General features: G+C 41.1%; 1 protein-coding gene across 1 annotated transcript in view; it reads right to left on the bottom strand.

Annotated features, from left to right (window-relative positions):
• LOC311228197 (uncharacterized protein) overlaps nucleotides 1-25275 on the bottom strand; it is a 465049-nt gene that overhangs the window by 206811 nt on the left and 232963 nt on the right. The window lies entirely within an intron of this gene.

Raw genomic sequence — 25275 nt, 5'->3', positions numbered from 1 at the left:
TTCAATCAGGCGAATAAAGTGATGCCAACCTTTTTTCAGCACATCGCTTGCTCCACCAGGGGAGGAAATACGCTGGATCATCGCTACACCCCGTTCAGAGCCGGGTACAAGGCAATACCGGCTCCGCCATTAGCGGGAGCCACAAGCACATCGGATCACGACTCCATCTTGCTCATTCCTGCTTACAGGCAGAGATCACGTGACGCTGTCGTGTCACGTGAGGTAAAGATGTGGTCCGACGAATCAGGACGCACTTGATGACGTCGACTGGGGTATGTTTCAGTCTAGCTCCAGCGGCGTCAGCAAGTTCGCGGATGCTGTTGATAGCTTTATAGTAACACTAGCTGATAATATTGTCCCCACAAAGAAGGTGCAGGTTTTCCCAAACCAGAAACCGTGGGTTGACAGTACTATCCGAGCGGCTCTGAAAACTCGCACCACTGCTTACAACCTGGGCAGAGAGTCAGGAAACATGGAGTAGTATAAGGCTACAGTCTATACTCTGCTCAAGGTTGTAAAGCTTGCTAAGAGGTCATACGCTGACAAGATGGAGGCACAAATGGCACAGAATGACACAAGAGGCTTATGGCGAGGGCTACGGACGATAACTGACTACAAAGTCAGTGCCCCCTCAATGGGGAGTGCCGACGCCTCTATCGCAGACCAGCTCAACTCCTTTTACGCTCGGTTTGGTGCAGACAGTAGCGACGCTAGCTCACCGGCTAACGACGCCACTGACGCGCCGGCCGTCGTGGAGGGGGGGGCATCCGGACGTGGAACGGAGTTATTTCACGATGCGCGTCAATTGTTTGAACTCCTCTACTCAGCCCCTCGGCACTACCCGTCTATGACAGTCTACTGCCGCAACAGTCCCCACCAGACTGGTGGACAAGCTGATTGAGCTCGGTCTGAGCTCCGCTCTGAGCGCCTGGATACTGGATTTTCTGAATGAAAGGCCCCAGGCGGTCAGGGTGGGGGGTCAGACCTCCAACACCATCACCCTGAGTATCGGGTCCCCCCAAGGCTGTGTCCTGAGCCCCCTGCTGTATTCACTATACACTAGGGGTGTAAAGGTATGCGTATCCGTACCGAACCGTTTCAGTGTGTACCATACCGTACCGAACGGCTCTGTGTAGTGTACCGAACGAATACAACGGTATGTTAACCACTAACGACCCCCCACCGGGGGATGTTTTTTTCACAATCTAATATAATAATTATTATTTAAAAAGAAATGTACGGCGCCCCAGTGGCGAACCACATAGCGCGCTCAGCCGCGACACGGCCGACCCGGGTTCGACTCCCAAGTTTCAAGTTTCTTTAATAGTTGTCATACAGAAGTACAGAATACTTTCATACAAAATGCTTCTTACTGTTACGCTCCAGAGACTGTGCTAGACAAGATAGTATCAAATAACATCAAATAACATAGTATAGCATGTAATTTAGAAGTAGAAAATGAGGTCACAGTGTTCAGTATAGACATATGTACAATGTTCGATGCAGAATAGACGTAACTGAGTTACCATATAATATACAATACTATGCAGTGTACTAATGTACAATACTATATAGTGCAAAGCAGAAATGGGATGAGGTACAATTTAGGTACAATTTACAGTAAGGTGTACGAGTTGTAGTGCAATCCTTCATCAATAAATATAAAGTGTGGGGAGTGGGTGCTACAGTGTGTTTGTTTAAAGTGAGTGTGTGCTATAAAGTGTGTGGAGTGGGTGCTACAGTGTGTTTGTTTAAAGTGAGTGTGTGCGTGTGGATGTGTGTGCTATGTGCGTTTGATGGTTGTTGTTGTGTAGTGTTCATTGTTCGTTTAGCAGCCTGATGGCCTGGGGATAGAAGCTTCTTCTGAGTCTTTCTGTGCTCGCCTTGAGACTCCGGTATCGCTTGCCTGACCGCAGCAGTTCAAAGAGGCAGTTGTTCGGATGACTGTAGTCTTTAATGATTCTCTTAGCCTTGCCCCTGCACCGCTTGTTGTAAATGTTCTGGAGGGTGGGGAGCCCCCCTCCAATTGTGCGTTCGGCTGAACGTGTCACTCTTTGTAGTCTGCTTCGGTCTTGTGCAGTGCTATTCCCAAACCAGGAGGTGATGTTGCCAGTCAGGATGCTCTCTATTGTACATGAGTAGAAGTTCTTAAGGATCTTCTGACTGACTTGGAACTTCCTTAGGCGCCTGAGGAAGTAGAGGCGTTGTCGTGCCTTCTTCACAACACTGTCAATGTGTGTGGTCCATGTCAAGTCCTCGGATATGTAGGCTCCGAGGTACTTAAAGCTGTTGACTCTCTCAACCGGTGCCCCGTCGATGCTGAGGGGGCTGTAGTCCTTGATCCCCGACCTCCTGAAGTCCACAATCATCTCCTTTGTTTTGCTGACGTTCAGGGAGAGGCTGTTTTCCTGGCACCATCCCGCCAGGACCTTGACCTCTTCCAGGTAGGCCCTCTCGTCGTTGGCAGAGATCAGGCCCACCACCACTGTGTCGTCAGCAAATTTGATGATTGTATTGCTACTCCGCTGAGCCACACAGTCGTGTGTGTACAGGGAGTAGAGGAGGGGACTCAGAACACAGCCCTGGGGGGCCCCTATGTTGAGGGTGATGGATGAGGAGGTGCAGTTGCCTGCTCTCACCACCTGGGGTCTGCCCGTCAGGAAGTCCAAGACCCACTGGCAGAGGTCATAGTTCAAGCCCAGGTCCCTGAGCTTGGCTATGAGTATGGAGGGGACTATGGTATTGAATGCCGAGCTGTAGTCGATGAATAGCATTCTCACATAGTTCCCCTTTCTCTTGTCCAGGTGTGATGCTGCTGTGTGCAGCACATGGGCTATGGCGTCCTCCGTGGACCTGTTGGGGCGGTATGCAAATTGCAGGGGGTCCATGTTGATGGGGAGGGAGGAGCAGATGTAGCCCTTTACTAGCTTCTCAAAGCACTTCATGGCTATGGAGGTGAGAGCTACAGGGCGGTAGTCGTTGAGGCAAGCAGGCTTGGATTTTTTGGGTACAGGGATAATAGTGTACTTCTTCAGGCAGGTGGGGATGACAGCCTGTTCTAAGGACAGGTTAAATATGTCAGTGAATACCGGGGCCAGTTGGTCGGCACAGACTTTTAGGACGCGGCCGGGGATGCCGTCCGGTCCTGCTGCCTTCCTGATATTCACTTTTTTAAAGGTCCGCCTCACCTCATGCTCTGTTACCCTGAACACTGAGTCTCCATCAGCAGCAGACCCCCCCCCCCCCATTGCCGTGGCTTGTGGGCTGGTGTTGTTATTACCAGCATCAAACCTCGCATAGAAGGTATTGAGGTCATTTGCTAAGGAGATGTCACTGTTCAGTTTGAGGGAGGCGCCTTTGTAGTCTGTCATCGTTTTGAGCCCCTGCCACATAGCTCTAGAGTCAGCCTGTTCAAACTGGAGTTCAATTTTATCCCTGTAGCGCCGTTTTTGGCCTCTGTCACTGTCCTCCTTACGTTGTATCGCGCCACCTTGTGGTCATTCATGTTGCCTGCCACTAGGCCGTCGTTGTATGCTTTGGTGCGCGCTCTCAGAGCTTCACGGACGGATTTGTCTACCCAGGGTTTTTGATTTGGGTAAACTCTCATCTCCGAACTCGTCGTTATTTGCCGAATGTCTTCCCCCCACTCTGTCTCCCATTCCTCATCTGTCTCTCCCTACTGGACTGCCCAGTAGAAATAAAGCGATAAAACGCCAAAAAATTAATCTTAAAAAATAAATAAATAAATAAAAATGTACAAGTAAATTATTAATTTCAATATAGAATATTCATTGACAGCCCTACAAGTACAATTAGTTACTGTACACTACATCACCCCTGAGTGGAACATGGAAAGCCAAACTTTCCTCCACTGTACTGAAAACCCGTACCGAACCGTGACTTCAAAACCGAGGTACGTAGTTACGTACCGTACCGTGGTTTTTGTGTACCGTTACACCCCTACTATACACACATGATTGTGTGGCCAAGTTCAGCTCCAACTCCATAGTGAAGTTTGTGGATGACACACAGTGGTGGTGGGGCTGATCTCTGACAACGACGAGAAGGCCTACCGGGAGGAGGTTGAGGTACTGGAACGCTGGTGCCAGGACAACAGCCTGCTCCTGAACATTGGTAAAACCAAGGAGCTGATCGTGGATTTTAGGAGAACACAGCAGGGGGGACTAGGGATGGGTACCGAATTCGGTTCTTTTGAGGTACCGAACCGAAACACGTCGGTACTACCGAGTATCGAGTAACGTGAGATACCGCTGTCGGTACTTATATATATAAAAAAAATAAAAAATCTTTAAAAAAAATATTCTAAGAAAAAAAATGTATACACTTTTTTTTTATATATATATATATATATATATATATATATATATATATATATATATGTTAAGTCCGATGACGTCAATGTTTCGTTTATCGCTAAACGAAACCGCACGGCATGTGCGCAGTTGCGCTTGTGCACAACAATACATGTTTACCTAGGATTTGACTATAGGTAAATCAGTCGGGGCAATATGGCAAGTCGAAAACGGTCGCAAGTGTGGTTACACTTTGTGAAAATAGACGCTGACAATGCTCTCTGCAACATTTGTAACGCAACGTGCAAAACAGGGAAGGGTAATACAAGCAACTTGAGGAAACACTTGGTCAAACACGGCATCTATTTGAAAGCTGAAGATTGTAGCATCTTTGATGCAAGAAAAGTAAGCCCTCAGCATCAGCAGCACCCAGCAAGCCTGCAGCCAGCATTGAAGATGCATCCGACACTGATGCATCAACATCGTCAGGTAATTAATTAATTCGCTAGCGTTAGTACTATATATGGATACGTTGATGTTGGAGATAACTTTTTTTTTCAGTATTTTTTTTTTGTAAAACGTTAGCTTTTTACTAGCAAAACTTACTAGCCAAGACTATTAGGAATTTGTGTTACTCTTGCTTTCATTGACCAGGTGCTCTCTGTCCCACTCTTGTGTCACAGTGACATCTGCAGATGTTGTTACACCCTTCACTCTTGCTCAGAAGACAGGGTTTCCCCGCCAGAGAGTTGATGACTGCCACACCACAGGGCAGTGACGGAGTTCATGGTTAAAGGGATGTTGCCCTTCTCATTGGTGGATACCCTGTGGTTTAGGTAAAATATCACACACACCAGTAAATGAGTGATTATGTTTGTGATCTGATCATGATGAAATAGAGTAAGCTAAATTACTAATGATAGTTACTAATGCATATTTAATTTAGTTTATAATTATATCCCATATAATTTTATTCAACCTCTTTATTTAGTTACAGGCAGCCCTGGCCTATATTTTATTTCATAATTATATTATATTGTGCTTAACTTAATTCATATTTAATTAGATCTTACTCAACCTTTATTGTATTATTTATCTGTCTGTTAAAGGCCAACTTGCAGGTTAAACCCTACTCTGCAATTATGGGTAGTTTACATCATTGGTATCTAATTTAATTATTTATTTTTTCCCCCCTCTTCATGAAAGTCACCATTGGCCTAGTCACATTGTTTATTGAATAAAAATACAACCTGCAAGTTGGCCTTTAATGTCTGTCCGCTAATGTTGCACCGAAAACAACCAAAGGTCATTCCTTGTTGTATGTGAAAACAATAATATTGCAACCTTCTCTCCCGCCGTCCTCCCGTTAAAATATTTTCCTGTATTTTTTTTATTTATACAAAATGGCTGCAATTCTGATTGTAGTTATTTATAGTATTTTGTCTTGCATAATTCTATTTAGGGAGATGACAAGGACCCTGAACCCAAAATACTCCCCCCCTTCGAGAGACCTTCTCTCCAACACTTTGATACCAGCCTGGTATACTGTTGAGAAGGAGAATGTGAAGGAGGAACTGAGGGCAGTTGACCATGTTGCCGTGACAGCTGATGGTTGGAGCAGTGTGGCACAAGACCACTACCTCACTGCCACTGTGCATTATATCGTGGAGGCAGAGCTAAGGGAGAAAGTCCTGCACACCCGTGCAGTGTATGTCTCCCAGACGGGGCCTGCTGTAGCGGAGGAGATTGACACAATTCTCCATGATTTTGGGGTGAAATCTAAAGTGGTTGCGATCACAGTTGACAATGCTGCCAACATGGATGTAGCTGTGAAGAGGCTGTTTTGCCCACACTCTAAATGTAGCAGCACAGAAGCTCTACACTGTGAAGACAGTTGCCGCATGGTCTGCCAGGATACGGGCCGTCGTGGTGTGGCTTAGGAAAGCCAGCCTCGCCAAGCCTGTCTTAAAGGAAAAGCAGAGACGCCTTGGTAAGTTAAAGGTCAATCTAAGAAAAAATCATTGGATATTTACTTATCCAATTTCTTTTGTTTTTTGTATAATTATTTGTATTGTTTTTAAATTCCAACACAATTCCTCCATATATTCATACTATTTTCTACTGGAGTCAAACCAAATAATGTCTTTAGTTTGCTAACTGCAATGTATTGTTTTTGTCGGTTTTCCTAAAGGCCTTCCAGAACATGCCCTTGTGTTAAATGTGTGGACAAGATGGAACAGCCTCTTCCTGATGATAGAGCGCTTCATTGAGCAATACCCTGCCATCCAGGCAGCTTCCATGGACACACGGCTGAAGAGGGCAATGGACAGAGACAGGTATAGATGATTGACCAAACCGTTCGCTGTGTGTCAGTGTTCCAATGATACGATGCAGGCAGCTCTTCTTGCAAACAATTTATTTATTTTGCTTCACCGTGCAAACTGAATATATTGGGTTGGGCTCCATAAACAGATCAAGCATACCTCCTACAGTGTACCTGGCGCTTATATAAACAGCGCCACCCCATGGCAACCAGAAACAAGGTTTGTCCATGATCATTAAAGTAGACTTACTTATGTGTTCTATGCTATACTTAGTACATATTGTTTTAATTTGCTATTGTGTATGCTTTATTTAAAGGGTGGGGATGTGATGCAGGAGGAGCAAGAAGAAGAGCTGCTGCAGGAGGAGGAGGAGGATGGGTCTACAGAAGACGGGGCAGCAGCAGCACCAGATGTAAGATATGGAGAGTGTACTACTTGTTCTGATAATAACATAATAATGCGTGATGAAATGATGAATTATGAAGCCTTTTTCTATTTTCAGCCTGCAGTCCCTGCACTGGGAAAAAAGATAAAGCGTTCAGCTCTGTGTGACATCTTTGAAGAGGAAGACCAGGCCCTGCTGGAGACCGTGATGGTGGACACCAGTGGCCCCTCAGCCGCTGGAAAGGCCAAGAAAGAGATACAGGTGTATCAGAGCTTCCCTACTGTCCTGAGCTCAGTAGACCCTATCCTGTGGTGGTGGCAGAAGAGGGACCAGATGCCAATGCTGGCCAACTTGGCAAAAAAATATCTGTGTGTGCAGGCCTCCTCTACACCCTCAGAAAGGGTCTTCTCCACAGCCGGGGACACAGTGAGTGTGGAGCGCGCTCGGCTCTTACCAGAGAGAGTGGACATGTTGATATTTTTGAAAAAGAACTGCTAGAATACAGCAGCAGACACTTTCATTTGTTATTTAAATATATAGATGTGTATTTTTTGATCAGCAGAAGAGTTCATTGCTGCTAGAGTGGTTTGTTTACCCTTGTTTTATACTTTGTTTGTAAAATACAATACCTTTATTTCTTTTTTAAGGGGAGACACTGCAGGTGAATAGGCAAATATACTTTTTTTTGTTGATTTTAAGATTGTTATATTTTGCTTCCTAAACATGTCTTCTATGAAACTAGTGACAATAAAATGTCAATAACACACATTTAGTTGTTTATTTTACTTAATTTTGCCTTATTGCATCCATAAATGTGCACATATTTAATGGGGAAGTGCCTCATTTGCATATATAAACATACAATTCTGAAAACGTGCAATATATTTTTTCTTAGTTTATATGTACATAACAAACTGGGAAAGTTTCATAGTGATATCTATTCAAATATTTTTTGCCTATTAGGGGGTACTACACTGTACTACACTGTTTGTCGCCTGTGTGTAGTTCTGTTCAGTTCAATAACATCATTATTATTCAGTTATCAGGCATGTGTTTAGGTTGTCTATTACTAATGGTTTGATTAGGTATTGTGTTTGTAAATATCTGTTTCAAAAAAAAAAAGTATGGCATTTTACAATACAGAACTTTGAAGGCGTTTTCCCAAAAATGAGTTAAGAGTTTTTCCTCATACTATGAGCCAGAAATCTCCACTTCAGTAACACTCACATACACCAAAACTTCCAGTTCTATTCATATCTATGTTCTGAAGGTATTTACAGAAGGGTTTGTTGATATCGCATTCATACCCTGATTTATATCACATTTTATTCCTAAAAACATGGCGAAATATGGAATTTTACCATAAAAATTGACTGAATGGAGTATTTTCTGATTTATGGAGTGATAAAAAGAGATATCCAAAATCCCCTCTGTAATAACCTTTGGCTCTAATATGTCAACAAAATGAAACTATAATTTTGAAAATGGCTTTATCCAATGTTCAGATTTCTGTCCTGGAATTATATGCAAATTATTGCATATTTAAGTAGATCATGCCTCATTTGCATATTTAAACATACATTTTCAGAAAACTTGTAATACAAAAAAGTCTTGTCTTAATATAAGTAATCAACTGGGGAAGTTTCATTGTGATATCTATTAGTTAAATGTTTTACCCTATTCACCTGTAGTGTCTCGCCTTAAGTTAAATATATAGATGTGTATTTTTTTATCAGCAGAAGAGTTCATTGCTGCTAGAGTGGTTTGTTTACCCTTGTTTTATACTGTTTGTAAAATACAATACCTTTATTTCTTTTTTAAGTTAAATATATAGATGTGTACCTTTAATTGTTAATTTGTTAAACATATTTTTTTAAATAAACATAACATTTATTTAAAGATACGTGTGTGTTGTGTTGTGTAACTTGTGTTAACTTGTGTGTTGTTCTAAGTAAATAATAATAATAACTTTATTTGTATAGCACCTTTCATACAGGGGATTGCAGTTCAAAGTGCTTTACATCAGTAAGATGTAAATAATAATAAAGTAACAAAAATACATTATTTATTTATTAATTAAAAAAAAAAAAAAAAAAAAAAAAACAACAAAATAATAATAAAAGAAAGTACCGCTTCCGGTTTAGCGTTAGAATGGAGTAGGTTGCATGTGACACAGCTGCTCACCCGTTATTTTTTTTTTCGTTTTAAAAACATATTTATAAACCATTAATGCGTTTAAAACCTGACGCATATATCAACTGAGACTATCAACTAACTATATTGACCAAAAGAATCGAGATGAAACCAAAGAAAAACACAACGAGTCCAAAAACAGTCGTAGAGGTCCCGCCGCAGGAATCAGGATACGTGCGGCATACAGCAGGAAATATAGACTTGACAGTGGCCGCTTCAAGTTCAACCCCTTCAATTACCTCCGCAGACACCGAATATATCATCCGGAGAATGGAGGAAATGGAGAAGATAATAACTCAAAAAGTAGATGCTATTAAAGAATCTATTGAAGGCAAAATTGATGCACTGAGAGCGAACGCCGACGCACAGATTAAATGCACCGAGGCTCTGGAAAAAGTAATGGAAGCCCACGAAAACAATTTCGCTCGCATCTACAATGAAGTAGAGGTTAACAACGTTAACCTAACTGCTGAGATGAAGGGAAACTACAAAGAAATCAAGACGGAGCTCAGCGAAATAACGTTGGAGCTTAAGCGAATCAATGAAGAACAGAAAGCCAAAATATTCGAGATGGAATATCAAAAACGCAAGCTGAATATTCGTATTGTCGGTTTGGACGAATCAGTGAGATGTGCAAACCCTGAAGAGTTTGCCACAGAATTACAGAAAATCTTGGGAACAGAGATCCTTCCTAAAATACCAGAGGTGGAACAGTGCTTCAGATTGGGGACCCGCTCCATTGGCAATAACGCTAAGCCCAGAGTGATATTGGTTATCCTGCGCCAAGTCAGAATAAAAGAAATTATTATTCGTGAAACTCGCAGGATGAAAGGCAATCTGAAATACATGGATGTACCAATACACTGCTTTGAAGATTATTGTCGTGATGTAGTGGAACTGCGTGCCAAGTTCAAGACGGTGATGTCTCAACTATACCTGGAGAAATACAGACCCCTACTAATATACCCTGCAATACTTCGCATTGTCGATAAACAAGGAGCAAGGGTTCTCCTCAACTCGCCTGAAGATGCAGCCAAATTCTTGTCTGCACAACACGCAGAATAGTGTATAAATGGCCTTTTAATCTCTGTTATGCAAGGTCACCATATAGTACAATCTTTAATAACCGAGGATTTGGGATAGAGACCCCTACGTGCTCAGAGTTTTTGAATGCTTTCCCCGACGGATTTATATTATTGCGGACATATTGGATTCAAGATTGGAACACTCCAGAACATACTGGAACATTCAAACAATGTAAAAATGACATATTGGAATAATCTAGAACATCTAAGCATTCTTTGATATATGGAACATTCTGGAATATCAGCAATACGTGGTCATTCACTCTACCAGAAGCCCCTCGGGGGAATAATCAACAGCTATCTAGATGCAGAACCACAGAACCATCATAGCCGGCCGGCTGAAAGATCACTCTACACAACGATCATCGCCCACCCCGGTCAGGGGAAATGCTGCATATACGTATTTAAAAACTGTTTTTTATTAATGGGAAATAATTCCACTACTTCTCCAATTTATACTTTAGATGTTTAAGCATAGCAATGCTCTTTTAAGATCTAAGTTAATGTTCTCTTCCTTTTACTTGTTTTTTTTTCTTTTTTTTCATCCGCTCTCTCTGATTTATTGAGGCTCTCTCTTCAGTCCAATACCTTCATATTATTCATGGGTTACTATAAATTACACAAGTTCATATAAAATGTAAGTGATTAGGGCATGACAATTGAAGCTTATTTTTGGTCTTTATTTTTAGTTTTATCTCATTTAAATTTGTATTTATTTATTTTTTACGGGAAAGTGGCCAAGCCACAGTCGACATTCTACTTATGGTAGAATTTAGAGTGTTAGATCCTATGGTATACATAGGAATGTTAAGGATAATTGGATCATTCTGGGATATCCGGTGGTGCAAGGGAGGGAGTCATACGCAAAGGTTGTGTTCATGGAACACAATCCTGTACGACTCTCGGTGGGAGGGAAGGGTAGGGGATTTTTATTTGTATATATGTATGTTTTTAAGCTCGGCTCTCAACGGGACCTCACTAGTGGGATGTATATCTATTATTGCCTCGCACTCTAGAAGCATTACCAAAAATTACAATGCAACATGTATAGACTATGGCTAGTTTGAATATAATGATATGGAACACCGGGGGAATAAATAACCAACTCAAACGCAAAAGCGTGCTCACACTGATGAAAAAAGAACATGTGGACATTGCTCTGCTAAGCGAAACGCACATTCTAGGGAAAGACAGATAAATTAGCGGACAACATATACCATAATATCAGTCACTCTTCTATTGGTACGAGAACTCGGGGTGTAGCCATAGTCGTTAAACGTAAGTTGAATATTGTACTAAAGGGAGTATGGTCTGATGTAGAAGGTCGGATAACTATAGCTAAGATTGAACATAAGAACAGGAAAATAGCGTTGATAGCGGTATACGCCCCAAATTTGTACGAAGAAGATTTCTTCACTACACTAACCAATGCAATGTTAGACATTCCCGATTACTCATTTATAATAGGAGCGGATTTTAATGCCATCTGGAACCCAAGGATGGACAAATCTTACCTCGCCTTTTCCAGCGAACAAAAGAATTCATCGAAGGCATTAAAGGATTGGTCGAAGATTACAGGTGTAAATGACTTATGGCGGTTACTTAATCTATTTCATTGAACATTGCACATGTTAAAAGCTATTTTTTTTACTCAAAGTGTGAGTATTACCAAGTCAACTTGTGTTCTTAAAACAATGACAATAAACATAGTTTTATTAGGTTGAAATAATGTGGTTGTGTACTTATTTTTCTGTTAACTTATTATGGATTGAAAACTGAAAACCTTAATGCACAGTAACTGAACTCAATATTTTTAAGTTCTGGTAACTTATTATTATTATTTTTTTTACAGTGTAGTCTTGCGATCAATCAAAACTTATTTACACGATATACCTCACATTCACCCTCCATTCACATCCTGGTGTTGTCCTGGTGTTCTCCATTAGGCCTGTAGGTGGAGCTATGACAGCACACGTACAGTACACACACCGATGGTGTGTGATGTCCAAAAATGAATGGGCAAATGTGAGTGAAATGGTCGCACTGTATGCAGCTGTTTGTCTGCATTGCATTCCCCCCCACCAACTCAGATTTAGGGTTGATACAACCATCATAATAATATTGTTAATAATAACAATAACAATAATGATGTAATAATGTAAAAATTATTAAAAATACCTGATTATGAGAAAAAAAAATGTACGATGCATGGAATATTGTTGAGGCACACTAGTTACAACTATATTTCAAACAGGCACTCCATGTCAAAAAGGTTGCTGACCCCTGGTCTAATGTATAAGTATGTTTTCATCTCTTTCTGCAGCTTTCTCCAGAACGTGATATATAGCCCCAAATGCATTATATTGATGATGAAATACAGTTTGATGGCAATCAGCGCGATATAAAAAATTCCAACTAGACGTACTTCTAGAAGTTACTACACGTCATCTGATGTTGACCGGATGGGCGAGGGGGGCGTTTATAATTCCGTGGGCAGCGTTATACCAATCATCTAATGTGGGTCAAATGTTGATAAAAGCAGTTAGTATCGAAGATGGTAACGTTACACGCTGAAACTCACCCCAGTCTCCGCACGCCGTTGGGCGATCATCGTCGAGTAGAAATTTTATCATTATGGGATATATTATTACCCGGTCCATCTCCAGCTTGTATAATGGTATATACGTCCAAATCATGTTGTTTATCGAGTTATTGGCAATCGATCGCTATGTAGTGTGACGAGCTAGAGTGCCGGAACCTATACCGAGTGCCCGGAAGTAATACGGCCGACCAGCAAAACCTCTACTGCGCTTCCTGTTAAGCGGTTGCGCCGATCGGCCACCAGATGGCGCTCCTGAACCGCCAGAGAGCTCAGTGGGTCCTCCTGGTGGATCTCAGGCCAGCGGAGGGGAAATATGAATCCGATTCCAGATTTTTGAAATATTGATATTAAAGACGCTGTAAAGCGTCCTCGGCAACTTGAGCATGGCCGGGAATGACGCTGTAAAGCGTTTTTAGGCAGTCAAAGTGTTAACACCCCTGCAAAAAAAGATACAACCCTCCCAGGACAGATACCGATGGTAAAACATTTAAGATGCTTGGGAGTGGAAATATTCCCTACCATAAGACAAACGGTGAAGCACAACTACACAAAAATCCAAAACAAAATCAAAGACGACCTTGATAGATGGGCAAAACTTAAAAACACAGTACAAGCACGGATATCAATAGTTAAGATGGATGTACTACCTAAAATCAACTTCTTCTGTTCAATGCTACCGTTACCCCCTCCAGAGGGTTACTGGAAAAGATTACACACTCCTCCACATACAAATTTATTTGGAATAACAAACCACCACGTATAAAAAGATCCACCACACAGAGAAATAAAGCAGATGGTGGCATGGCATTTCCAGATTTTTTCCTATATTTTAAGGCGTACACATTAAGTCCATTGACAACATGGTTTGACTCCCAAGCATTAGCATCCTGGAGAAAAATAGAAGAAAACATAGTAGCCCCACATAGACTGAAGGACATAGCATACACAAAATACCAATCAAGCACTGTGAACGAAAATTTGGCCCCATAATTACTCATGCGATCCGGATATGGCGTGAATCACAAAAAAAAAATCCTAACCCACAAAAATGGCACAATCATACTCCCTTATTCAATAACAATGCACTCTTAATTGGAAAACGACCTATAAGATTCCCCATATGGGAAGAGCAAGGCATACACTCATTAGGGGATGTTTTTAACAAACAGGGTTTTTGTAGTGAAAGAAATACGCAAAAAAATTTATCTCACCAAGTCCACATGGCTTTTTCACAAACAGTTAGAGCTATGTTTGAAGTCTCATGGTGTTCCATTAGACAGACCAATTGAACACCACAGATACCACAAATTCTTCTACGCAAGAGAGACATCGAGAGGTTTTGTTTCAGAATTTTATCATCAATTACTAACGTCCTCGTATGAAACCCTCCAACTTGACTCTGTCTGGAGGAGGGATATACCAGACCTGGAAAATGACTTTGATTGGCAAGGAGCCTGGGCAAATGTCCGACTTACATCAAGGAACCCGGATCATCAACAAATCAATCTTAACTATATTCACAGGACATACTTGACTCCTATAAGACTGTGCCGAATGGGGCTTAAACAAGATTCCAAATGCACCCAATGTACAAATGGGGACGAAGGGACATTTATGCACATGTATTGGGACTGCTCACCAGTTAAGGCATTCTGGAAAGATGTGACCCAACAAATATCAAAACTCGTATCCTGGAATATACCTGTACACCTAGGCCTGCCGCGATAAGCAATAAATCGATTAATTGCCGCGATAATTTAAATGAATGCAATGATTTTGACGGACGCGATTAATTGCTATTTGCGCGTTTGTTTTAATGAGGCGGAACCAGTGCCCCTTGTCAGTCACTGTCCGTGTTGGGAGGCGGGCCGCTGGCTTTACTACAGCACAGCACAGGAGCTCCGTGGGGCAACACCACATAGCTTAACTACATTTCTCAATAGTGTTGCTCCTTTTAACCAAGTAGCGTTATTTGTAGTGTAACGTTAGAATAACACAGAATAACGTTAATACAATTACATGCATCATTGTTTACAATGAACGGGTGGGGCTAGTCAAAGGACTGGAGACGGGGACAAGTTAAACATGAATTAATTTATTATAACAGGTCGTTTTCGAGTCGTGCTGCAGTGCCTACGCACCACAGCTATTCTATTATAATACTGCTTTGACGCTTCCTCCTCATCGTTGATTGCCTGTAGTAGCTGCATTTAACGTTAGTAGCTAACGTTAAAACTAAAAAACACAACCGGACGAGACAAGTTGTCGGCTAGGATAATCACAACAATACTTCCGGTCCGGTCGGTGGGCTTCAAAATAAAAGTCTTAAACACCGGAAAAGACAGAGCGGTGGGCTTCAAAATAAAAGTTTTGGGAAATAAATTTCTCAAAAAAATTCTCTAACCGGTCGCAATAATATCGCTTATCGCGATATTTTCGGGGGCAATTAATCGCCCAGCAAAATGTGTTATCGTGGCAGGCCTATGTACACCCCTCGGTATTACTATTGAATGATGTTTTTGAGTTTGCAGTGAATCCACAGTTAAAGAGATTGGTTTTATCGGGTATCACAGTAGCCAAAAAGCTGATCGCATCACGCTGGTTTCAACCGGAAAAAATTTGCCGTAAAGTTTGGTTTCTTACATATCTCGATGTAATTTACCATGAAATATCTACAGCAAGAATTCTGGGTCTCAATGAATCCAAAATGTCAATGTGGTTAGAAGTGGTGGAGAGAATAAAAGCTAGCTTATAATGGTAGTGTCTGGTTAGGTGCGAGGGATAGTGGAGGTACTTCTCAAGGTGGGGTCCGGGAGGGGGGGGTTCGAGCTGAGCATATGTGTGTAGGTTTTTTTAGATAACAGGTATTAGGGGTATATCTTATATAAGACAACTAACAAAAATGTGAACTCATTGGATGTGCCCTGACAATTAATGCTTGTATATCTTATCGTGTGTTGTCATGTTTGTTTATATGTTTGTTTAAAAAATAAAAAAAATAAAATACAAAAAAATTAAAGAAAGTACCGAAAAAAGGTACCGTTGGGTACCGGTATCGATTCACAGGTACCGGTACCGGTTCAAATGTGAAAGGTACCCATCCCTAGGGGGGACACACACCACTGAGGATAAACTGGGCTACCGTGGACAGGGTGAGCAGCTTCAAGTACCTGTGGGTCCACATCTCAGAGGATCTGACATGGACAACACGCATAGACTCAGTCGTAAAGAAGGCGAAGCAGCGCCTCTACCACCTAAGACAGTTAAGGAAGTTCAGAGTATCTGGGAAGATACTCCAGTCCTTCTACTCCAGAGCTGTAGAGAGTATCTTGACTGGAAACATCACTGCCTGGTATGGAAACAGCACGGCACAGGACAAGAAGGCCCTACAGAGAGTGGTACGCTCAGCTGAGCGTACTACGGGTATTGCACTACCACTAGAGTTGTTCCGATACCGATACCAGTATCGGAAATGCCGCCGATACTGCCTAAAATGCTGGTATCGGCGAGTACCCTCTAATGTTGCGCTCCGATACCATATGACGTAATTTATCAACAACACTGCGGACGTTGGGCTCTGTAGATATACCCTACTCGCTGAGTGAGCATTATAAAACAAACGTGTGCTTAATCGACCGTGAATTAAAGTGTCAATTGCCATTTGTCATTTTAACAGCAGAGCAGATACTTTCTTAAAATGCCATCGTCCCGGCAGAGCGCTGTTGACGGGGAGCTCTGATGTTATTAGCATTAGCTGAACAGCTAACCGAAAGCTAGCATTAACTAACGTTAAAGGTTTAGCCATAACGTTACCTTTGCTAAAGTTGGGGCTATTCATAATCCAGCAATAATGGCTGCAGACCTGCAAGCAAAGTACAGCAAGTTGGCAAAGGAGTATTCAGGGATTAAAGCAAAAAAAAATCTCCTGACTGAACTTTTTTTCAGGCCAAGTTATATTCTTATTTTAATCTCCACTGTATTTTTTTTAATAGCGTTAGAGTTTTAAGGGAGCCTACTTGTAGAGTAGGCTCTGTGACTATAGACCCTACTGTTGTGGTTCTTGTGCCAGGCAGGGAGGCTGTGTGCTGAGAGAGCGTGAATGCAAGTCTTGTGGCTAGCTTCTGATTGATGGCGAGCTAGCACCCTTTTCCCATTACTTTGAACCATGAACTAAATGGCTTGTTATCATACAAACAAGGGACTAAACACATTTCGCAATTATGCCACAACAACAATGGACAGTCTCCTCCCCACCGTTTGTATATATTTTTTTACCACGCACCCACCCCCTCCTAATGTACAGTCTCCTCCTCATCATATGTATATATTTACTGTTAGGATCTCTGGGTAACAGTACTGTATATTTGCATATCGTATATGTGACAAATGTAACAGTATACCTGTAAGTCATGTATGTCCCTATGTCATAAATGTCATGATGTCATGTATGTTGTGTATGTCATAAATGTCACTATGAATTGAAAATGGGGGACCCTGATGTCAACGAGACATCTTTCTCTGGTCTGCATCCCCTTAACAAGTGTGTGTATTGCTACTGGATTTACCAGATCCAGAGTGAATGAATGAAAACTTTATTTAATACACAAGACCCTCTTCTTGGGACCAAGTAAGGTTTCGTCGATAATCCAATGTACAGTTACCCCACCCCGCCTAGTCCCAACCACCTCCAATGTATAGTCCCCCCACCCCACCTACCCAACCTCCTCCAATGTATATACTCTCTTTTTTAGACTATTTTCGTATCACAAACAATGCTGTATTTGTAAATCTGGTATGTCATAAATGTATAGATGTAGCAGTATTGTCTATCTGTATGTCATGACCAGTGATGCCACAGATTACTTGTAAAAGTAATCCGATTACTGATTACTGATTACTCCTTTAAAAAGTAATCCAAGTTACTTTACTGATTACTTGATTATCAGAGTAACTTAGTTACTTTGAAAGTAACTAGGTTACGAAGTCGTCGTCGTTCCCCCAACAGTTTTTTTTAAACGCTTTATTGAAAGTGCATAAATTGTTTTTAACTTGTTTCTCTGCACATAACGTAAATTGTTAAACTAGTGCTTCAGCTTCTGTACCATCAAGTATGGTAAAGCAACAGTCTATGATGCTCACAGCATTAGAGCAGCCAGCCAGTGATTTTACAAAACCAGTGTATCCATTCACATCTAACAAATGCAGGCTGAACTATTCAATTATATCAACTGTAACTATTAAATTGTTTTTATAAATGTCTCTCTATAAACATACAATCAGTCTCTCTTTAACATGTAAATTAACTGTAAATCTGGCAAATAAGAGCTTTTCTCTCTCTCTCTCTCTCTCTCTCACCCCTCTCTCTCTCTCTCTCTCTCACCCCTCTCTCTCTCTCTCTCTCTCACCCCATGCCTCTTTCTCTCCAACCCCACCCAGACAGCCTACATCTCTAATATAATAATAATAATAATAATAATAATAATAATAATAATAATAATAATAATAATAATAATAATAATAATAATAATTATTATTATTATTATAATATAATCCCTTCTCTCCCTCTCCGTGTGTATGTGTGTGTGTGTGTGTGTGTGTGCGCGTGTGCGTGTGCGTGTGCTTGTGCTTGTGTGTGTGTGTGTGTGTGTGTGTGTGTGTGTGTCTCTCTCCCCTCTCTCTGTCACTCGTGTTCTCCCACCTGGAGAACTGTGGGAGAGCATTAGAGCAGCCAGCCAGTGGTTTTACAAAACCAGTGTATCCATTCACATCTAACAAATGCAGGCTGAACTATTCAATTATATCAACTGTAACTATTAAATTGTTTTTATAAATGTCTCTAGTCTTCTTGCGGTTTCACTTCGTTTAGACAAGCGTTTTGGGGTGGAATTCTCAGACGAATGCAACGGAGCCCTGCTGTCACACGATTGGCGCATATGTCACATGACGTGCTGTGAAGACCCGCCCTACTCTGCCTCTGATTCGCAGACTGTGGATGGGGAATGTGATTGGGCCAAAGCAGAGTCACTCACAGACAGAGAGTCCAGTCACGCCGCGAGGACACATTCTTGTGTAACCCTTTCACTGCCACACCACGTCACTCCCAAATAAGAAAAACAGCTCAAAAATGTATTTTTGACTGTCGAAAACGAAATAAAATACTGCATTCCGCCTGCATTATGAATTTATGATGAGATAGTAACGAAATAGTAATGCACAGCCACTTGGACAAGTAACTGCAATCAGATTACTGGCTTTTAAAGATTAACGCGTTAGATTACTATTTTCGGGGGAAAGTAATCAGATTACAATAACGCGTTACTTAGTAACGCGTTACCGGCATCACTGGTCATGACTCATGTGTGTCATATATGTTATGATGAATTGAAAATGGGGGACCCTGATGTAAACAAGACAAAAGTATTTCTCTGGTCTGCATCCCCATAACAATTGTGTGTATTGAGCCGTACTGTATTGTACCCATTCTGCAATTCTGTTAATAAAATGTTCAATCAATCAATCAATAAATATTTAACAGATTGCAGAATGGGTACAATACAGTATGGCTCAATACACACAATTGTTAAGGGGATGCAGACCAGAGAAAGACGTTTGTCTTGTTTACATCATCAGGGTCCCCCATTTTCAATTCATAGTGACATTTATGACATGCATGACATTGACATCATGACATTTATGGCATAGGGACATACTACAGGTATATAGTACGGTTACATTTGTGACATATACGATATGCAAATATACAGTAATGTTACCCATAGATCCTGACAGATTATATACATATGATGGGGAGGAGACTGTACATTAGGAGGGGGTGGTAGAAAAAAGATACGGTGGGGAGAGAATATATGGTGGGGAGGAGACTGTCTACAGATACACCTGTGTGATGTTGCTACGGAGTTAAGCTAATAAACGTATACTCACAACCACAGCAGGGGACTCACGTATTGTACTGTGAAGTAACACGACAATGACAAACGTGTTGTTTCTGTTTTTCTTTTTGACATAGTTGCGGCACACGGAACAAGTTAACAACTCACCACTACAGCCCCCAGTAGCGCTGCCTAGCCAGTCTCTTCAAACGTCCTCTCCTCTCGAAACTTTCTTTTGTTAGGTGGTCCCGCTGATCCTTTTCATCTGAGAAACCCGCAGTGGGTTTTCTTTTTAGTGGCCGGCTTACTCCTTCCATTTAACCGACACTATTATTAGCTAACGTTAGCTACTCGGTATAGCAGCGAGTGCAAGCAGCGTGGTGGCTGTGACGTCGGGTCAACAAGCAGAGTTAACGCGCAAGGCTGCAAAAAAGGCGACTCGTAGAACCAAAACACACCGCAGTTTTTAATTATTTTACATGACTATTTTGTTACCCTGCCATGTGGCGGACAGACTTCTCAGACCTCGCAAATGTGTAACTCGCCCAATAGCCTGCAGCTGCAACCGCGGAGCGAGCCTCCGGAGCGTGCAGCGTAATCCTGTCTCTCGAGTCGCTGAGTGATGACTCTGCTTGGCGCGGCGCGATAGATTATTTTTTCATATTTGGCGGCTCTGATTGGCTCAATTTTCTTTCAATCTGTATGCATCTACAAATCATATTATGCCAGGTAGCCAATTCCGTCAGACTGCGAATCAAATGGACGGATCTCCCCAATCAAATTGACGGAAATCCGTCTGGAGACGGAACGCTTTAATGCATGAGTATTCCAAGTTAAATCACAATGTCACCAGTAACCAGGGAACAAACTTAACTTTTTGACTTACCAGCCATTTGGCTGGTAGATTTAAAAAACTACCAGCCAGGCAGATTTTTTACCAGCCAAAAAATAAAAATAGCTTTTTAGTATATCGCCATGTGTTATTATTACTATATAATACTCTCATATGCTATTTTCAATTAATATCATAAACAACATAAGGAATATTAGCATAATTTTGAGTGGACTGAAGGAATGAGTCAGCGTTAATAGTTTTAAATGCAAATAATTTATTGAAACATAGAAGTGGGGTCGGGGACACACACACTGTTTCAACTCACCACCCCCGCATCATATTGTAGTCTAGTCTGTCTTCAAACTTCCACTCCTCTCGAAACCTTTTTATATTTGAATATCAACATTATCTGTGCATCCTCAGTAATCCTCAGTTTACTACAATATACTACGCACGCACACACACAGAGAAAGGGAGAGTGCCCCCCCCCCCCATTTCCCTTTCCCCAGTCCACACTGTCTGCTGTTCTCTTTTTTTTGTATTTTATTTTTTTATTCTTTTTTAAACAAACATATAAACAAACATGACAACACACGATAAGATATACAAGTAGGGATGCTCGATATTGGCTTTTTTACCGATACCGATATTCCGATATTGTCCAACTCTTAATTTCGATACCGATACCGATATCAACCGATACCGATATATGCAGGGTTTCCCCCCAAAAAAACTTAATAATTTCAGGTAATTAATAATTTCACTGGATGCATTCAAAAGGCTTTCTAAATGTAAGCATTATCTGTGCAAAATATGATAATTAAAAAAGTAAAAATTAACATTACATATCTCTTGTTGTTGAATTAAACCAACATGCATACTTTTGACAATAAATAAAATAAGAATTGGTTCTTACTTGCTTGCCTGGGTAAATAAAGGTTAAATAAATGTAAAAAAAAAAAAAAAAAATGTTTTTTTTTTTTTTTTTTTACCGATACCGATATTTTCCGATATCACATTTTACTGCCGATATCGGCCGATAATATCGGTCGGCCGATAATATCGGACATCCCTATATACAAGCATTAATTGTCAGGGCACATCCAATGGGGTCACCTTTTGGTTAGTTGTTTTATATAAGATATACCCATAATACCTGTTATCTAAAAAAAAAAACCTACATACATATGCTCAGCTCGAACCCCCCCCTCCCGGACCCCACCTTGAGAAGTACCTCCACTATCCCTCGCACCTAACCAGACACTACCATTATAAGCTAGCTTTTATTCTCTCCACCACTTCTAACCACATTGACATTTTGGATTCATTGAGACCCAGAATTCTTGCTGTAGATATTTCATGGTAAATTACATCGAGATATGTAAGAAACCAAACTTTACGGCACATTTTTTCCGGTTGAAACCAGCGTGATGCGATCAGCTTTTTGGCTACTGTGATACCCGATAAAACCAATCTCTTTAGCTGTGGATTCACTGCAAACTCAAAAACATCATTCAACAGCAATACCGAGGGGTGTACAGGTATATTCCAAGATATGAGTTTTGATATTTGTTGGGTCACATCTTTCCAGAATGCCTTAACTGGTGAGCAGTCCCAATACATGTGCATAAATGTCCCTTCGTCCCCATTTGTACATTGGGTGCATTTGGAATCTTGTTTGAGCCCCATTCGGCACAGTCTTATAGGAGTCAAGTATGTCCTGTGAATATAGTTAAGATTGATTTGTTGATGATCCGGGTTCCTTGATGTAAGTCGGACATTTGCCCAGGCTCCTTGCCAATCAAAGTCGTTTTCCAGGTCTGGTATATCCCTCCTCCAGACAGAGTCAAGTTGGAGGGTTTCATACGAGGACGTTAGTAATTGATGATAAAATTCTGAAACAAAACCTCTCGATGTCTCTCTTGAGTAGAAGAATTTGTGGTATCTGTGGTGTTCAATTGGTCTGTCTAATGGAACACTGTGAGACTTCAAACATAGCTCTAACTGTTTGTGAAAAAGCCATGTGGACTTGGTGAGATTAAATTTTTTGCGTATTTCTTTATCACTACAAAAACCCTGTTTGTTAAAAATATCCCCTAATGAGTGTATGCCTTGCTCTTCCCATATAGGGAATCTTATAGGTCGTTTTCCAATTAAGAGAGCATTGTTATTGAATAAGGGAGTATGATTGTGCCATTCTTGTGGGTTAGGATTTTTTTTTTGTGATTCACGCCATATCCGGATCGCATGAGTAATTATGGGGCCAAATTTTCGTTCACAGTGCTTGATTGGTAGTTTAGTGTATGCTATGTCCTTCAGTCTATGTGGGGCTACTATGTTTTCTTCTATTTTCCTCCAAGATGCTAATGCTTGGGAGTCAAACCATGTTGTCAATGGACTTAATGAGTACGCCTTAAAATATAGGAAAAAATCTGGAAATGCCATGCCACCATCTGCTTTATTTCTCTGTGCGGTGGATCTTTTTATACGTGGTGGTTTGTTATTCCAAATAAATTTGTATGTGGAGGAGTGTAATCTTTTCCAGTAACCCTCTGGAGGGGGTAACGGTAGCATTGAACAGAAGAAGTTGATTTTAGGTAGTACATCCATCTTAACTATTGATATCCGTGCTTGTACTGTGTTCTTAAGTTTTGCCCATCTATCGAGGTCGTCTTTGATTTTGTTTTGGATTTTTGTGTAGTTGTGCTTCACCGTTTGTCTTATGGTAGGGAATATTTCCACTCCCAAGCATCTGAAATGTTTTACCATCGGTATCTGTCCTGGGAGGGTTGTATCTTTTTTTGCAGGGGTGTTAAGTGGAAGGAAAGCCGACTTCGGCCAATTTATCTTAAATCCCGATAAATCACCAAAGTCCTCAATCAACTTGAGCAGATGAGGCAATGTGGTGTTGGGGTTTTTCATGAACAATATTACATCGTCCGCATATAAACAAATTTTTTGTTGTGTGCCCTTGATTACGATAGGTTCTATGGATTGGGATTGTCTTATATATTGTGCTAACGGCTCTAATGATAAATTGAACAGACCGGGACTAAGAGGACAACCCTGTCTGGCAGAGCGTGATACCGGAAATATATCAGAGATGATTGTGCCTGTTATAATCATGGCCGATGGGTCTTTGTATAATACTTTAATCATATCGATGAATCCTTTTCCTAACCCCATCCTTTCTAGCACTGCCCACAGATACGACCATTCCAGCCTGTCAAAGGCCTTCATAGCATCCAGGGACAGCATCGCCTTAGGTATGGTGTCCTCTTTGTCGGCATCAAGTACGTGCAGTATACGTCTTATGTTCTCAGTGATCAGGCGGCCTCCTATGAAGCCAGTTTGGTCCGGGTGAACTAAAGACGTCATATGCTTTTGTAATCTGATGGCTAATACCTTAGAGTACAGTTTGATATCTGTTCCGAGGAGGCTTACAGGTCTATAACTACCGCACTCGTTGGGGTCTTTGTCTTTTTTAAGGAGGACTGTTATGAGTGCAATATTGTCGGTTTTATGGAAGTTCCCCTCCTTGACTGAGTATAAGATCATATTTAGTAATAAGGGGCCAATTATGTCCCAACAAGAAAGGTACATTTCTGATGGGAAACCGTCTCTTCCTGGAGCCTTACCACTTTTCATTGCGGTTATGGCCATCTTGAGTTCCTCTAGTGTGATCGGTATTTCTAACTGTTTAGCGTCATCCTCTGAAAGTTTAGGGAGAATAATTTTATTAAGAAATGTGTCCATTTTGTTTTGATCGAAGGTCATTTCTGATTTATATAAATCGGAGTAGAATACTTTGAATGTATCGTTTATTTTTACCGGATCTGTTACAAGTACTTGTTGTGCTCTAATGGTAGTTATATCTGCAAATGTTGCATTAATTCTTAATCGCATGGCTAATAGGTGGCTGGGTTTGGAACCATGGGAGTACTGCTGTTGTCTTGTGCTGCGTATTTGTATTTCCGATTGTTGTCTGTATATGTCATTGATCTCTATTTTTAGTACGTTAACTTGATTTTCTAGTCGAGTTGAGTTGTTGTATTTCAGAGAATTAAATAACGTTGAGTAAAGCGTTTCCAGCTCATCCAGTTTTGTGTTTTGATTCTTGCGCATTTGGGAGGAAAAGCTATCCGTGAAGTCTTTGATCATTCCCTTTACCGACATCCATATTATTCTGGGGTCTTGCACCGAGTTTGCATTCTCCCGTTGGAATACTATAAGAGCTTCTTTGAGTTGTGTAATGAATTCCTTGTTGTTAAGCAGCAACGAGTTAAATCGCCATCTTGGGGCTCGGGAGGATAGTATACCAAATGTACCTTTAAGGAGTAAGTAACAGTGATCTGATAGTGCGTTGGGTATCATTTCCACTTCATAATTATCAAATAGTCTCTGTGATGCAAAGACATAATCTATTCTGGATAGTGTCTTATGTCTCGCAGATCGACAAGAGTACTTTCGGGTCGTGGGATTAAGTAACCGCCATAAGTCCTTTACACCTGTAATCTTTGACCAATCCTTTAATGCCTTCGATGAATTCTTTTGTTCGCTGGAAAAGGCGAGGTAAGATTTGTCCATCCTTGGGTTCCAGATGGCATTAAAATCCGCTCCTATTATAAATGAGTAATCGGGAATGTCT

Source organism: Notolepis coatsorum, assembly GCF_963971535.1.
Source record: "Notolepis coatsorum genome assembly, chromosome: 5".
Lineage (NCBI taxonomy): Eukaryota > Metazoa > Chordata > Actinopteri > Aulopiformes > Paralepididae > Notolepis > Notolepis coatsorum.
Note: the sequence above shows the minus strand (reverse complement) of the source record. Positions and strands in the feature narration are given on the sequence as shown.